A 17,417-nucleotide genomic window follows, 5' to 3' on the forward strand; every position below is an offset into this window, starting at 1 on the left:
AGTAACATACCTCAAGTCCTCAACTACTCTTATTGATGGTTGTCTCATTTTTGGTAAAATGACCATTTTACCCTTGTCAGCATATCCAACCTATTTAATGCTCATCTCCATTTTTGGACGTAAGAAGAGAGTAAATGACCACATAGTCAACCTGTTTAACCTAGTTTATGCAAATAAGTTTCACCGAATATTTGTTGCAATGATTGTCTATGGGTATTTTTTTATGTGAAGTTCATCTTGTTTTAACTTTTGACTTTTATATTTTTGCATTGTGTGGTTATGATTTGTTTCAGGCATCAGGAATCTTGAAGCAAAATGAAGTGAATTCCAAAAGTAGTACAAAGATGGAATCACCTATTCCGATTTCAATGACTGAATACTCAGATTTGGACCAAGTAGGTACTTGACTCTATCTCTTGCATACCCTTATTCATGTCAATGTTCTGTATATACATCCTGATCAACATAAATTTATGCTGATGTATATTAATTTGACAGATTTGGCTAGAAATATGTTCCCATGTTCATCCAATTTTAACTCATCCAATGGTATGGCTGATGTTGTATTGGTTAGTTACTACCTATCATCACATCTTGCAAGCACAATCATTCATATGTATGTAACGAATATTATATTAAGAATTTATGATTACTTTGTAACGTATCAGGGGTCAGCTTCAGAGACTCCGGTATCCAACATTCTTGAACCTGCTTTCTTCTCGAGTCTTCCAACTGTCCATTCCATGATTATTTTTGTGTGTATAAAGTATGTTCCAGTTCCTATTGTCCCTTAGAATGAGCGGTTTTTGTTTCGAATGAGATCACTACACAGCAACTTATAAAAATGGCAAAAAAATCATAAAACCAAAATAGTAACTTGGATTCGAATCTTACAAACATTGAAAGTCTGATATATGTAGTTCTCAAATTGTTTTGTGTGTAAATGTGTTGATTTGTGTGTAAATGTAGCAGGGGACAAAGTCCTACTGAAGGTGGGACAAGGGGTGAGGAGGTTGGGCAGGGACAGGGGTAGGGGCAGGGGCGGCAACAACAAGAGCAACTATGACAACATCAATTCAAAGAAGCATGTATCTAACTCCATTAATTCACTCCTGACCATCCTAAAATCCTTTCCCAGTTGAAATGAATGCTATTGATATTTTCAGGTAATTATATTATACTTCTTTTTTCTTTTTAGTTTATTGAAATCTGATTCTTTTAGTTTCCAATTAATGGGAGTTAATTTCCAACAATTTAGAAGTAATACCCTTCTAGTACATGTGGTTTAGGGTTCAATTAATTTAGGAGATTCCTTTTAGTTTCTGATCAAAAGATTAAAATTCCATTAATGCCCTTCTAGGATATTTGGCAATTAATGGAAGTTAATTCCCAACAGTTTTGATGGCTCCAAGGTGTTGTTCACAAATTTTCATACTTAATTATCAATGGATCAAGAATGATCTTACTTTCTACTGTAATAAATTTTCTTTTTATTTCCACAAACAACATCATGTACTGTATATATGTTTTTTTTTTTTGAAATTTGGTTAGTTTGTCAATTTCCTATTATTTTTTGGCATTGTGCTCCTCCTTTTGCTTCAATTGGTTTCTTAACCTAAACAACATATGTGATAAAACAATATGTTCAATAAATTTGGCATGGAAATGGAATATTATATATATATATATATATATATATATATATATATATATATATATGTATATATATATATATACATATATATATTGTTCTCCTTAAAGGGTTAAGACCTGGTCTTGCAGGGACTAAATCAGGTGCACCACCAAGATTACTATCTCTGGTACAAAAATGTTGGGATGCTGACATGCACAATAGGCCTTCATTTGATGATATCATTTCCAAACTTGATCTCAACATGGTTTTGCCCTGTTGCCTATAACAGGCCTCTAAAAGATTCTCTTGTTCTTATGTATTTGCCTAGTAATTTGTGTTTGGTTATAAAATTACACAAATTACCATTTTACCCCTGCAAGATATGCTTATATTTACTTCCTAATTGGATGTGATACTTTGTGTAGGGTTGGAAGGAACTGAAACTGGCCTTGTTGACATGAGAAAGCTCTTGGAAAGTGGGTTGAATTTGGCTAAGTCATTATTGATGTGCAATTATAGTTGAAAATATGCTATATAAGATTTGTTATAAACCTTTACTTCTTTTGGTGTTGAAAACCCTCTTCCAGAGCCTTTCTTTCGTTCTTATTCGTCTTCTGGAACTCTTTTTCTTCTGCCAAAAGTCCTTCCTTTCGTAATAATCATCAGAACTTATATAATGCTTAAAAACTCGCGCCACGTCGTGGCCAGGTTGCGCCACGTCGTGGGCTTCAAGCAATCCGTATCCTTCAAGGAAATCCTCCGCGTCGCGATGCTTATCTTCTGAACACCCATACCACGTCGTGGGCTTCATCGCCACGTCGTGAAATTAGCTCTTATCGTGAATTTATTATTTTCTTGTCTTCCAAGCCTCCCATGTTCCCCATTTTGTCACCTTTGGTCCCTTTCTTCGAAAATCCTTTGTATTGACTGAAAATAACAATTTAAACTCATAAGTATCTTTATTCTAAACATATTATCAATTTATTAATAAAAATGTACTTAAATACTGCCTAAAAATAAGTGTAAATATGGCAATATCAAAATACCCCACACTTAGGTTTTGCTTGCCCTCAAGCAAATTTCAACTTAATTCTTAATTACTAAAACTACACAGAACAATCCGACTCTAGTTCAGCCATTATGCCAAAACCTCAACGCATGCATTTGTGTCTAAAATTATCCTAAAGTACCCCCCCATACTTTAAATACTCACAATCTTCATAAACACTCACCCACTTTTTCCGAACAATGCTCATTTTATGCAACCCTCCGAATCCATCCGCAGAAAACCTCCCAACCTCAAGGTATTTTTAGTTGAGCAACCTAAGCGTACATAAACTAGAATTACAATTTTTCGATACCACTATGGAGCTCTATTTGAATTCTTCATTTCTTTGACATTTGATCTTTTTGAATTCACCACCTTTGTTTGATTTTTTTGGGTATCTTCAACTTTTTGGATTTCTTCAGAATTTTGATCTTTTGATCTTCCCTTTATTTGCTCCAAAATTCTTCAAACTTTACTCGTAATTCTCTTTTTTTTTTTTCTTTTTTTTCACATGTAACTCACTTTTTTTTTCACTCAAAACCCTACATGCTTAAGCAGAGGCGCTCAACCTCAACCTTTATTGGTTAATGATAATAATTTTCCTGGATACATTTCAGGTTTAGGCTGCTAAACCTATTGCATCCCTCAGACCAAGCGGGGTTATGTTTTTGTTCCATGATTTCACTAAAATAAGGGAAGCCACAAATGCACTATAACGTGTATTGGCTCAACTAAACATTTGAACTTTCATCGGATCATCCCGCATAATACTAGCAATTATAACTCAAATTATTAGTACTAGATTCAATTTGTAACAGCTCAAATTTCCAAATAAATTTTTCATTTAAAATAAGACAATTTCACTCAACAATAGTATTTATTCCAAATTTCATTTCAAAATACAATTTAAAGGATTCCCAAGATCTCCAATAATGGCAGTGTGTACGCGTCACGCCGGCGCCTTCCCACGGTTCTCGCTAGTACCTGAAACACGTACATACAACTTGTAAGCATAAATGCTTAGTGAGTTCCCCAGTATACGACTTATACACATACGCCTTTCCAGGCCCTGACCCTCCGGTCCACAATACATTGCCTTCCGGCCCGTAACATAATTGCCTTCCGGCCCATGACATATCGCCTTCCGGCCCGTATCATATTGCCTTCCGGCCCACAGTATATTTACAACACATAATACATTTAACTTAACACATATAACACGTAGCACATACATCATACCTGACCTTTCTGCCACATAAAATATCGCCTTCCGGCCCACATAAACATACATATCTTGCATAGCATCTATCTTTCTATTTATAACATAAATAACACATATCATATACGACCTTCCGGTCTCACAGTCAAGCCCTTCCGGGTGGAGTATAGTGAGAAAACTCACCTCGTAGTATGTAGGCTAGAACTCTTGAAACTACTCGCACTCAATCCGCCAAACTGCAGACTCCCTATAATACCACATACCCTTATCAACAATCTCATCAAACAAGACAACTGACCCTACGAAATTACATGCAGGTCAACTCTGGTCAACGGTCAACTTGACCTGACTCGTCGAGTGAAAAGGCGACTCGGCGAGTCTAGACGTCCTCCCCAACTTCCCTGTTGTTCCCCTTTCTACCCGTCGAGTATCCCTCCTGACTCGACGAGATCCTCGTGGAAGAATCGCGGGGCCACCCCAACTCCACTCGCCGAGTCTAAAGAACAACTCGGCGAGTCCCAGTGAACCTTCAAGATACTCGCCGAGTCTGAAGAACAACTCGGCGAGTCCCAGTGAGTCTTCAAGCTACTCGTCGAGTCTGAAGAACAACTCGGCGAGTCCATGCCATGCAGTCGATCAACTGCCTCCTGTAATCCGCATGGTTCCGATATATATATATATATATATATACATGGGACTTCCTGGACCTCTAACATACTATTACTGGGATTTAAACGCTTGGTAACAACATTATAATCTATCTAATCACCAAATGGGTTTCATAAACCCTAGATTCGTGCTCACCATCAAAACAACAGAAATGGGCCGAGTATTACCTGAAGAACGTGATCCCTGTGTCCCCAACCTTCAGAACTCAATCCTCTTGATCTTCCTTTGACCAAAACCTTGCCTCTTCTTGTCTAACAATCTCCTCAAGGTCCCCAATAGCCTTCCCTTCACCTCTAATCGTCCACAGATGCTAGGTGCTTCACAATCGGCCAAAAAAACGTACAGTGACGGCCTAAGAGGCATTGTATACGCTCCAAACTAAACGGCTAGGGTTTCTGCTGAACAGCGTCGACTCGCCGAGTCCATATCTGGACTCGTCGAGTCCAGTCGCGCATCCGCGACCAAGCCTGTGGTCCTACTCGGCGAGTCAGGCACCAACTCGCCGAGTCCCTTCCTAAAATGTCCCCAAAAATAGTTTTAAATCAATACCTGAAATACCGGGTTGTTACAACTCTCCCCCACTAGAACTAGACTTCGCCCTCGAAGTCTCACTCTGCGAATAACTCCGGATGTTGCTCCCGCATTTCACGCTCCGGCTCCCAAGTCATCTCCGATCCCCTCCGATGTTGCCACTGAACCAACACCAGAGGTATCTCCTTGTTCCGCAGAACCTTGATCTTCCGATCCCTGATAGCTACTGGTCTCTCGGCGTAATTCAGGCTCGCATCCACCTGAATATCCTCTAACGGAACCACTGCCGATTCATCGGCTATACACTTCCTCAACTGTGATACGTGAAAGGTATTGTGAATCTGACCCAACTCTGCTGGCAACTCCAACCGATAAGCTACCCGACCTACCCTTGCAATTACACGAAATGGACCTATGAACCGGGGCCCCAACTTGCCCCTCTTTCTGAACCGGATCACTCCTTTCCAAGGAGAAACCTTTAGGAGGACGAAGTCGCCAACCTGGAATTCGAGCTCGGACCGGCGTCTGTCCGCATAACTCTTCTGTCGGCTCTGGGCGGTCAATAACCTCTGCCTAACCTGCTGAATCTGCTCGGTCGTCTGAAGTACGATCTTTGTACTGCCCATCACTCTCTGTCCCACCTCTCCCCAGCAAATGGGAGTCCGACACCTCCTACCATACAACAACTCAAAAGGTGGCATACCAATGCTCGAATGATGGCTGTTGTTGTAGGAAAACTCAGCCAAAGGCAAATGCGCATCCCAGCTACCCCCGAAGTCTAACACACACGCTTTAAGCATGTCTTCCAATGTCTGAATCGTCCGCTCGCTCTGACCGTCTGTCTGGGATGGTATGCGGTACTAAAATGCAGTTTAGTACCCAGCTCCTCATGGAATTTCTTCCAGAACCTGGAAGTGAAACGTACATCGCGGTCCGAAACAATCGAGATCGGCACTCCATGCCGAGATACTATCTCTCTCACGTATAACTCCGCCAACTTCTCTGCTGATGAACTTTCGCTAATGGCAAGGAAGTGTGCACTCTTTGTCAACCTATCCACAATCACCCAAATTGCATCGACTCCTCTGGCAGTTCTCGGCAATTTGGTGATGAAATCCATCGTAATTTGTTCCCACTTCCACTCAGGAATCTCCAAGGGATGCAACTTACCATGCGGTCTCTGGTGCTCGGCTTTAACCCTACGGCAGGTCAAACACCTCTCAACGAACCAAGCGACGTCTCTCTTCATGCAAGGCCACCAATATTCCTTTCTCAGATCCAAATACATCTTCGTAGCACCAGGATGAATCGAGAATTTCGATCTATGAGCCTCCTCCATCAAAGTAGCACGCGTACCGCCCACGAATGGTACCCAAATCCGACCCTGAAACGTCAGAAGTCCTCGCCCATCTTTAACGAACTCTGAAATTAACCCGACGACCCGCTCCTTCTTCTGCATCTCAGATCTCACAACCTCGGCCTGTGCCCCACGAATAGCATCTAATACCGGAGTCATCACCGTCAACCTCAGACATACGTCCCGCAACGGAGTGCTCTCCGTCCTACGACTCAATGCATCGGCTACCACATTAGCCTTGCCTGGGTGGTATAGGATCTCACAGTCATAATCCTTAACCACGTCCAACCATCTCCTCTGTCGCATATTTAGGTTGGGTTGATCCATCAAATACTTCAAACTCTTATGGTCCGTGTATATAGTACAACGAACCCCGTACAGGTAGTGACGCCAATTTTTGAGAGCGAACACTACTGCCCCCAACTCTAAGTCATGCGTGGGATACCTCGCCTCGTGAGGCTTCAGCTGCCTCGATGCATAAGCTATCACATGGCCCCTCTGCATCAACACTGCACCCAGTCCCGAAATCGATGCGTCGCAATATACGACAAAGTCCTCCATCCCTTCCGGGAGAGCTAACACCGGGGCTTCGCACAGTCTCTGACGAAGTGTCTCGAAGGAAGTCTGCTGCTCGGATCCCCATGAGAATGTAACACCCTTCCGGGTCAATCTAATGAGCAGTACCGCGATCTTGGAGAAGTCTCTAATAAACCTCCGATAGTACCCCGCCAACCCAAGGAAACTCCTGATCTCGGAAGGTGACTTCGGTGCCTCCCAACTCATCACTGCTTCCACCTTGGCCGGATCAACCAATATCCCTGCCTGATTAACAACATGTCCCAGAAATTGGACCTCCCGCAACCAGAAGTCACATTTGGAGAATTTCGCATATAGCTTCTCCGACCTCAGTACCTTAAGGACCTCCCTCAAATGCCCCTCATGCTGCTCTCTAGACCGCGAATACACCAGGATGTCGTCGATAAATACAATCACTGACCGATCCAGCATCGGCCTGCATACCCTGTTCATGAGGTCCATGAACACTGCCGGGGCATTGGTGAGCCCAAAAGGCATCACCACGAACTCGTAATGCCCATACCGCGTCCTAAATGCTGTCTTCTGGACGTCCTCATCCCGCACTCTTACCTGATGGTACCCTGATCTCAAATTGATCTTGGAAAACCAAGATGCCCCTTGCAACTGATCGAATAGATCATCGATTCTCGGTAACGGATAGCGGTTCTTGACCGTCACCTTGTTCAACTCCCGGTAATCGATACACATCCGGTGTGAACCATCCTTCTTCCTGACGAACAGAATCGGTGCTCCCCACGGCGAGCTACTCGGCCGAATAAATCCCTTTCCCAGCAACTCCTGGAGTTGCGAGGACAACTCTTGCATCTCTGGAGGTGCAAGACGATAAGGCACCTTCGTAATAGGCGCAGCCCCCGGAACCAGATCGATACCAAACTCTACCTGTCTCACAGGAGGTACTCCCGGCAAATCCTCGGGAAAAACATATGGAAACTCGCGCACCACTGGAACCTCCTCCACCGTCTTCGGTCTCTCGGAAGTCTCCCGCGTATCCATCACATACGCCACAAAACCTTTACATCCCTGCTGTAGGCATTGCCTCGCCCTAGCAGCCGAACAAAAAGCCGATCCCGAACGGGTACCCTCGCTGTATACCGTAAGAACTCCCCCACTAGGGTCTCGTATAGTCACCAGCTGACGCTCGCAGTCAATGACGGCGCTGAATCGGCTCAACCAGTCCATGCCTACGATGACACAGACATCCCCCATCGCAATAGGAATTAGGTCAATCGGGAACGCAACTCCAAAAATCTCTAGCACGCATCCCCGAAGAACCTCCATAGCACAAACCACCCTCTCGGCCGCAATAGAAACGCCCAAAGGCCGACTTAACGGCTCACGACTAATGCCGATATGCTGACTAAAAGCTAACGATACAAAAGATCTACTCGCACCCGAATCAAATAACACTAGAGCAGGCATAGAGTTCACAAGAAACGTACCTACACATACATTAATATAAGCATAACATTTCGACTATAAAGTAAATACATGAATGATAGCATACCTGCCACAACATCGGGCGCAGCGCGGACCTCCTCCGCAGTCAGCTGAAAGGCTCTCCCGCGAGCCCTCGGGGCCTCGACCTTCACCGGTCGGGTCTCAGTAGTCCTGGTAGTAGGTGTAGCTCCCTGACGAAGCTGCGGGCACTCGGCCTTCCGATGGCCTGTCTGGTTGCAGTGAAAGCAAACCATAAACCCCTTAGGGCAATCCCTGGCAATGTGTCCCTCCTTGCCACACTTGTAGCAACCACCAGCTCGACACGCCCCCTCATGACCCTTGCCGCACTTCGCGCAAGTGCGGCCCTTCGGACCTCCCATCCTCGAATCAGCGGACTTGATCCGCTTGGCTGCCGGCTGAGACTGAGCTGGCCGCCGATCCACCTGCCGAGACTCGGCCTCCTCCCTCACCTGAGTCTCCAACTCGATCTCGCGCTTCCTGGCGTTCGCCTGAAGCTCCGTGAAAGTACGATAGGTAGAGTTTGACACAAACTCCCGGATATCCCTCCTCAGCACGCCCAAATACCGGCTCATCCGTGACTGCTCTGTAGATACCAGCTCGGGGCAGAACATCGCCCTCTCATGAAACTTCCGTGTGACCACTGCAACGGAATCAGTACCCTGCTTAAGGGTCAAGAACTCCTGAATCAATCGTTCCCTCTCCACCGGGGGAACGTACTCGTCCCTGAACATCTCGGTAAACCTCTCCCACGTCACCGCTGTAATCTCCGCCAGAGTGAAGTTCGCAGTCACGAACTTCCACCAGTCCTTCGCTACCAGTCGGAGCTGGTTCAGGGCGAACCGTACCCTCAGGTGCTCCGAGCATGAGCAAGTATAGAAGCACCCCTCAACGTCGGCGATCCACCTCATCGCCGCAATCGGATCCTGTGTCCCATCGAACTCAGGGGGTTTCGTGTTGCTGAATTCTCGGAACAGCAACGAATCGCCCCCTTGCGGCCTGGCAGCGGCCACGGCTGCGGTAGCGGCAGCAGCTGCAGCCTCCGTCAGTGCGGCGTACCGCTCCTCGAATGTCTCCATCAGTGTGGTCTTAATAGACCCAAACATCTCCGGGATCTCGGCCCGGATCGCTGCAGCCACCTCCTCCTGGATCATCTGACGAAGATCCTCGTCACTCACAGTGCTCGAACTCGCCCCATTGCGTGTGATAACCATGATGTCTCTGAAATACAATATAAAATTATCAGAGACTCCACCAAGTACAATTGTACTCGATAACGCACCCTACTCAGTCTCCGATATCCAGGGATTCTTACTTGGGCCTTCCACCGACCCGGTGTCTTCGGTAGTACGGTCCCAATACTACCGACCACACCGTATCAGCATTCGTCCCAAATCTTCCTCCCCAAACCCCGAATAATGAGCACTCTACCTCCAGTATGCACTATCTACTTGCACGCTACCAAATATCTCATATAAGCAATCTCCCTAGACTAAGGCATCACCAAACAGGCCATTCTAGTCCTATCATGTATACCTAGTCTTCTAGCATGCATAACAATTCATAATTCAGTGCATAACATAACATTGTAAGGTATTCTGGGGATCTTTACCGTTCGGGCGCTGGCTGATCGTACACACTGCTCCGTTCTTGTTTACCGCTTTACCATTTATAAAATTGTATGTCTTTATTACTTTTAAAAGATTTTTCCTCAAATCCTCGGTTTGAGTTCAGTTACACCCGAAGGTACACCCGAATCCCTCAAACCAAGGCTCTGATACCAATTGTAACAGCTCAAATTTCCAAATAAATTTTTCATTTAAAATAAGACAATTTCACTCAACAATTGTATTTATTCCAAATTTCATTTCAAAATACAATTTAAAGGATTCCCAAGATCTCCAACAATGGCAGTGTGTACGCGTCACGCCGGCGCCTTCCCACGGTTCTCGCTAGTACCTGAAACACGTACATACAACTTGTAAGCATAAATGCTTAGTGAGTTCCCCAGTATACGACTTATACACATACGCCTTTCCAGGCCCTGACCCTCCGGTCCACAATACATTGCCTTCCGGCCCGTAACATAATTGCCTTCCGGCCCATGACATATCGCCTTCCGGCCCGTATCATATTGCCTTCCGGCCCACAGTATATTTACAACACATAATACATTTAACTTAACACACATAACACGTAGCACATACATCATACCTGACCTTTCTGCCACATAAAATATCGCCTTCCGGCCCACATAAACATACATATCTTGCATAGCATCTATCTTTCTATTTATAACATAAATAACACATATCATATACGACCTTCCGGTCTCACAGTCAAGCCCTTCCGGGTGGAGTATAGTGAGAAAACTCACCTCGTAGTATGTAGGCTAGAACTCTTGAAACTACTCGCACTCAATCCGCCAAACTGCAGACTCCCTATAATACCACATACCCTTATCAACAATCTCATCAAACAAGACAACTGACCCTACGAAATTACATGCAGGTCAACTCTGGTCAACGGTCAACTTGACCTGACTCGTCGAGTGCAAAGGCGACTCGGCGAGTCTAGACGTCCTCCCCAACTTCCCTGTTGTTCCCCTTTCTACCCGTCGAGTATCCCTCCTGACTCGACGAGATCCTCGTGGAAGAATCGCGGGGCCACCCCGACTCCACTCGCCGAGTCTAAAGAACAACTCGGCGAGTCCCAGTGAACCTTCAAGATACTCGCCGAGTCTGAAGAACAACTCGGCGAGTCCCAGTGAGTCTTCAAGCTACTCGCCGAGTCTGAAGAACAACTCGGCGAGTCCATGCCATGCAGTCGATCAACTGCCTCCTGTAATCCGCATGGTTCCGATATATATATATATATATATATATATATATATATATATATACATGGGACTTCCTGGACCTCTAACATACTATTACTGGGATTTAAACGCTTGGTAACAACATTATAATCTATCTAATCACCAAATGGGTTTCATAAACCCTAGATTCGTGCTCACCATCAAAACAACAGAAATGGGCCGAGTATTACCTGAAGAACGTGATCCCTGTGTCCCCAACCTTCAGAACTCAATCCTCTTGATCTTCCTTTGACCAAAACCTTGCCTCTTCTTGTCTAACAATCTCCTCAAGGTCCCCAATAGCCTTCCCTTCACCTCTAATCGTCCACAGATGCTAGGTGCTTCACAATCGGCCAAAAAAACGTACAGTGACGGCCTAAGAGGCATTGTATACGCTCCAAACTAAACGGCTAGGGTTTCTGCTGAACAGCGTCGACTCGCCGAGTCCATATCTGGACTCGTCGAGTCCAGTCGCGCATCCGCGACCAAGCCTGTGGTCCTACTCGGCGAGTCAGGCACCAACTCGCCGAGTCCCTTCCTAAAAGGTCCCCAAAAATAGTTTTAAATCAATACCTGAAATATCGGGCTGTTACACAATTAATTTCAATTTTCCAAATTTTCTGGCAATTTACTAGCAATTTACTGTTTCTACCCCTACCCCACACTTATTTCATACAATGCCCTCATTGTATGTATAAAACAAATCAAAATTAAAGACAAGGGAGAAAAAGGAACAGACTCCCCTGGGATAGTGGCGTGAGCATCTCCAAAAGCGTGGACAAAGTACAATTGGACTTTCAAAAATCGAAACCCGGTGGAAAACTGGTTGAATACGTAAATAAACCACGAACCGAACTCGAAACTTCAATTCGTCAAAGTGTGTATTTGTAAGGAAAAATGTGGCAATGATAAACTGGATCTCATCGTGATATGGGTTGACACCGCAAACACCAAAAAACTAAACTACCAAAAATTGCAAGAGCGCCACGACGTGGCACAAGGAGTCCACGTCGTGGAAACTGAACCTCAGCAGAAAATGAGTTGTTTGCTGTATTTACTCTAGCAGCTTTGACCAATGACTAACTGGTTTCCGATGCTTCTATGCAAATATATTTCCCAACTATAACCTCTCTCCTAGTAGACCCCACACTTATCTTGAATTGTGGTTCCGACTCACGACTCTTAGCTTCTTTGACTAGACAAACACGACTCGAAAGTTAACCTTCTATGCTCCTTAGAATTCCAACGCTAATCTGAAAAATGAGATCAACCCAAAAGAAAAATAAAGTAACATAATAGTCTTAATAAAGTTTTACATCACATACTAAAGTTAAAAAAAACTCAAAAACAGAACAAATAAAATCAATCATCATCTTGATCTTGTGCTCCACTCGGCCCTGCTCTATCATCTTGTGGACGCCATAGCTCCTCCCATGTCGGAAAATAGGGATATTGTGGCGGCATAGAAGGTGGTCGGGTCACACCCAAATGTGAATAGATACCCTCAGTAAGCTGGGTATGGTAAATAGCATGACCTCGTAGATTATCCAAATATGTTCCCACCCGACTCTGAAAAGGGTCGGTGGGCACTCCTTGCACATACTGCGAAGCAGCACGCTCTCGTTCGACCTCACCTCTAGCCCGCACATTCCGACGCCTCGGCCTAGCTGGTGGCTGCTGTCCCGGCTGCACTTCCTCCTGTTCGTCATCGATCGGTGGTATAACAAAGCGACCCCCGATATTCACCACCGCGCGCATCACACCCAAGACTTGAATGGTCAAGTCTGTGTCCGGGAATCGAGTGAGATTCCTCACAAAGTCAGGGTTCAAAATTTGATATGACCTAGCCAGGCGAGTAACCAAATGCCCCCCAGTAATCGGGCTCCCAGGCCTAGAATTGGCCGCTTTCTTCCCCATAAACCTTGCCAACATATAAGGTAGATCACAACAAACCCCCGGGGTAATAAGTGTCCATAAATAAAATAGATTCTGGATGGGGACCTTATCACCATGATGCTTGTGATTGATTGAAAACGTGATAAGGCGGTGCAAAAATCGGAACACAGGATTCCGTATTTGTGACTCACTCGAGTCACGAGTGTTGTACTCATGGTTAGAAATGCCCCGCCAAAACTGCACATCCAAAGTACCTGGAGTAAAATCCCGCACACATCCAAGCAAGAAAGGAATAAAAAATGGAGATTGCGTCTCCACTTCCGTATAGAGTCCCATACGCCAAGCAAACTCCCGAAGACTACACTCACGATATACACCTCCAAGACGAAACACAAGTGCCCTATTGTAGGTGACATCAAGGGTGCGCTCTTCAAAACAAACGGTAGAAAAAAATTCTACCGACAATTCCCGGAACACGGGTTCTTGAATGGCGAATAGATTCCTCCACCCGTGACAAGTGAACGAAAATTGATCTCCAACATAAGTCTTCGACCAATAACGTTCCAGTTCCACTACCATTCCCACTCTACCCAGCCATCCCCAATCAATAATTGGGGCTATTGCAAACTCCCTATTGTATAACCATCCAAGTCGATTCTCGTAGGTTGTTAGCAACGGTCGGGGAATGTTTTGAGGGAATTGATATAGAGGATGTATGCTTGTTACATCTATCGGGCCCTCTTCCTGCTGGACAGCTCGTCGTGGTCCCATTTCTGCAAACAAGAGCAAAGCAAAGCAGCAAACAAATAACACATTAAAACATATATAAAAGGGCCTGCCAGAAGTCACGACGTGGCCAGGCTGCGCCACGTCGTGGAGCTTGTCGAACCCAAATGCTGAATCGGACATGTTTACGTGCGATTTCCATAAAAATAATTCTTGGGGTTTGTTCCTATGGACTTTTAAATAACATGGAAACTAAAATCGGACACTAGATTCAACCAATTTCGTGAATCATTCAAACCCTAATCACGACAACTTGAAATTGGAAGAAATAATTGCAAAATAATAAATAAAACACGTACCAAATGGAGTAATTAGCAAGATCTTGCAACGAATTTAGAAGTATAATAAGAAATTGGCAGTAGGGTCGTGATGTTCCCGTGAGTGCGGCAGTCTTCCAAGTGGGGGATAAGGGGTTTCTCGGTCAAAGGGTTTTAAGCGATTGGTCCCCCCCCTGATTTTTAAAGGCCACGACGTGGCGGGCTTTGCCCACGTCGTGGACCTTAAATTTTCTCAGATTGCGAATTATAATTAAGCCCACGACGTGGCTGGCTATGCCCACGTCGTGAGATCTGTCAGATGCCAAATTTTAATAATATTCATCTAATTGACTAATTTCTTTGCAAATATTTCATTATTTAAAGTCCCCTACAGCTATTTCTCTGCTTATTACCGGTTTTTTAGATGATGAATTGATGTCTTTCCTAATTAAAAAGAAAATAAATAGAAAAAGAAAATTGCAAACCAAACTCGGGTTGCCTCCCGAGAAGCGCTTCTTTTTCTTGGAGTCTTGAGCTGGACTCCGTGCCTTCTACGTTGACTCTTCTGAAGAGTCTACCACCAGGATCTTTTGTTCGTTGAACCGCCGTTTATAAGCTTGAACTCTCCTTTCATACGCCTTCTTTGAATTTTCTTTTTTAGTTTTTCCATCTTCTTCATGCTTTCGTTTTGTGCCCTTTGTGTGTTCCTTGCTCTCCATAGCGTTCCCCTCTTTTTTCACCTCCGGCCTTGTTTCTTTTGAAGTGACTTCTTCTTCATCACTTGTCATTTCCACGTCCTCTTCGCTCACCCAAGAAGGTGGGTTCTTGTAAGCTATGACTTCAATCAAATACGGAACAGATGCCCTGGGTTTTGTCCTCTTGGCTTGATGAACTACCTTTATCTCTTCTTCCATAAGCTTTTCCAACTCTTCTAGTTCATTCTCCTCATTAATCGTGAACACTTCTTCTTTATCTTTTTGAAAATCATTTCTTATCCCGAAGACTTCTTGTTCATCTCCAACCCTCAAAGTGAGCTTGGACTCGCGGATATCAACCAGGGCACCAACAGTGTTAAGAAATGGCCGACCAAGGATTATCGGAACATCCGTGTCTTCTTTCATGTCCAAGACTACAAAATCTATTGGAAAAACAAATTTTCCGATTTTCACCAAAATATCCTCCACTATGCCTCGGGGTTGTGTCACTGAACGGTTCGCCATGTGAATCTTCATCTTTGTAGCCTTCATCTTCTGAATCTCCAATTTTTGATAAAATGAAAAAGGCATTAGATTAATGCTAGCCCCGGAATCGGCTAAAGAATTAACCTTCATTTTATTCCCAAACTCGCATGGAAGAGTGAGGCGTCCAGGATCCCCCATCTTTTCTGGTGTTTCTCCCAACACAACTTTTGAAATTTGCTCACTTAGAATCACTGTAGACTGTTTCTTTAATTGCCTTCGCGTATCTATCAAGTCTTGCAGTAATTTCTGGTTCTCGGAAGCTTTGGATAAGGAGTCAACAAAGGGAGTATTAATTGGAATCCCTTTCACATGCTTCACAAACTCTAAATGTTCCTTCTCCAGTTGACTAAGTGCTGCACGGGTGGGAAATGGCATAGGTGGATGATAATCTGGAATAGGCTCAACAGATTTTTGCTCAGACTTGCGCCACGTCGTGTCCAGAGGCGTGCCACGTCGTGGCGAGCCTGGTTCAGCATTCTTTCCATTTTCGATCCTTGATTTCTTGGGCTGCTGCGGTTGTTCTTCCAACGCCTCCAGGAACTCGGATATTGTATCTTCTTCAGTATCGATGGCCATTACGTGAGATTGGGCTTTTACTTTGGGATTCTTCGGGGACAATTTTTCATGGACTAAAGTGGCTAGTTGACCAAGTTGTACTTCAAGGTTGTGGATGGAGGCTTGCTGGTTCTTCATCAAGGTTTGTTGTTCCATGATAGCGGAATCCGTGGCATCATGTCTTTTTTCCGAAGCCTCCATAAACTTCATCAAAATGGTCTCTAGGTCGGGTTTCTTCTCGATTGGTGGCTGCTCCTTTTGGTAAAAGCCTCGACCTGTCTGCCTATACTTCTCTTCTTTTTGCTTTTTATACTCTTCATAGGGCAGCCACTCCTTCTTTGGTTTCCTCCAGTCGTCATCAAACTTATCCCCACTAGAGTAGCACACTTGAGCTTTTCTGTTCCCAGACTCATCCATATTGCAGTCCTTGGTCAAGTGTGGACCACTGCATCGCTCGCACCCCACTCTTATGGCATGTATTGACTGGTCCATTTGTGTTATCCGACGATCCATGTTATTTAGCATGGCCATGACAGCTGCAATTTCTTCAGTTTGGGTCCCTCCACCGCCTTTACTTCCGTCTTGCCTCGGGTTATGGTACTCGCGAGAGTGTTTCGCGAATTCTTCGATGAGCTCCTTGACCTCCCTTGGATTTTTCTTTGTCAACGGTCCTTGAGAATCAAGGAGTTGTCTTGTCATTACATTGACCCCATCATAAAAGATTGACATCTCTTGCTGCACATTTAGGTCATGTTGAGGGCAATTTCTGAGTAGGCCCTTGTACCGCTCCCATGCTTCGTATAGTGACTCCCCCGGTTGTTGCTCAAAGTTGGCTATCGCCTTCTTGAGTTTGGCTATCTTGGATGGCGGGCAGAACTGGTCCAGGAATTGCTCACGCATTTGAGCCCAAGTGGTGATTGTACCTGGTGGGAGTGCTTTTAACCACTCCTTAGCAGCTCCTTTGAAAGTGATAGGAAGCATCCTAAGCAAGATTGTATTTCTTGTGACATTTGGGACATTGAAGTAATCAGCAATGTCGTTGACTTTGTCTAGATGCTTAAAAGCATCCTCATGATCCTTCCCGAAAAATGGGATGTCCTTCAGTGCTGTCAATATGTGTCCCTTTAGTTCGAATGTGGCAGTGGCAGGAATTGTGGGTTGGACTAACCCAGGACCCATGTCATCTCGGGTCCGCTTTTTGTATGCTCCCATGGACATTTCTTCAATCGCTGCCATCTCGTTCCTTGGCTCGTTCTCGGGTTCACTTGTGTGTTCTTCAAAGTCTGGCTCGGTATCGCTTTCGGACTCGGTTTGCA

At 44.6% G+C, this 17,417-nt stretch overlaps 1 non-coding gene across 1 annotated transcript; it reads left to right on the plus strand.

Annotated features, from left to right (window-relative positions):
- The first annotated feature begins 16,846 nt into the window (after positions 1-16,846).
- On the plus strand, positions 16,847-16,953 carry LOC145103445 (small nucleolar RNA R71). The gene has a single exon (XR_013706538.1). It is a non-coding gene; the product is annotated as a small nucleolar RNA R71 (small nucleolar RNA).
- The last annotated feature ends 464 nt before the right edge of the window (positions 16,954-17,417 follow it).

Source organism: Lactuca serriola, chromosome 4 (genome assembly GCF_051521515.1).
Source record: "Lactuca serriola cultivar US96UC23 chromosome 4, Lser_US96UC23_V15, whole genome shotgun sequence".
In the NCBI taxonomy this organism is placed as follows: domain Eukaryota; kingdom Viridiplantae; phylum Streptophyta; class Magnoliopsida; order Asterales; family Asteraceae; genus Lactuca; species Lactuca serriola.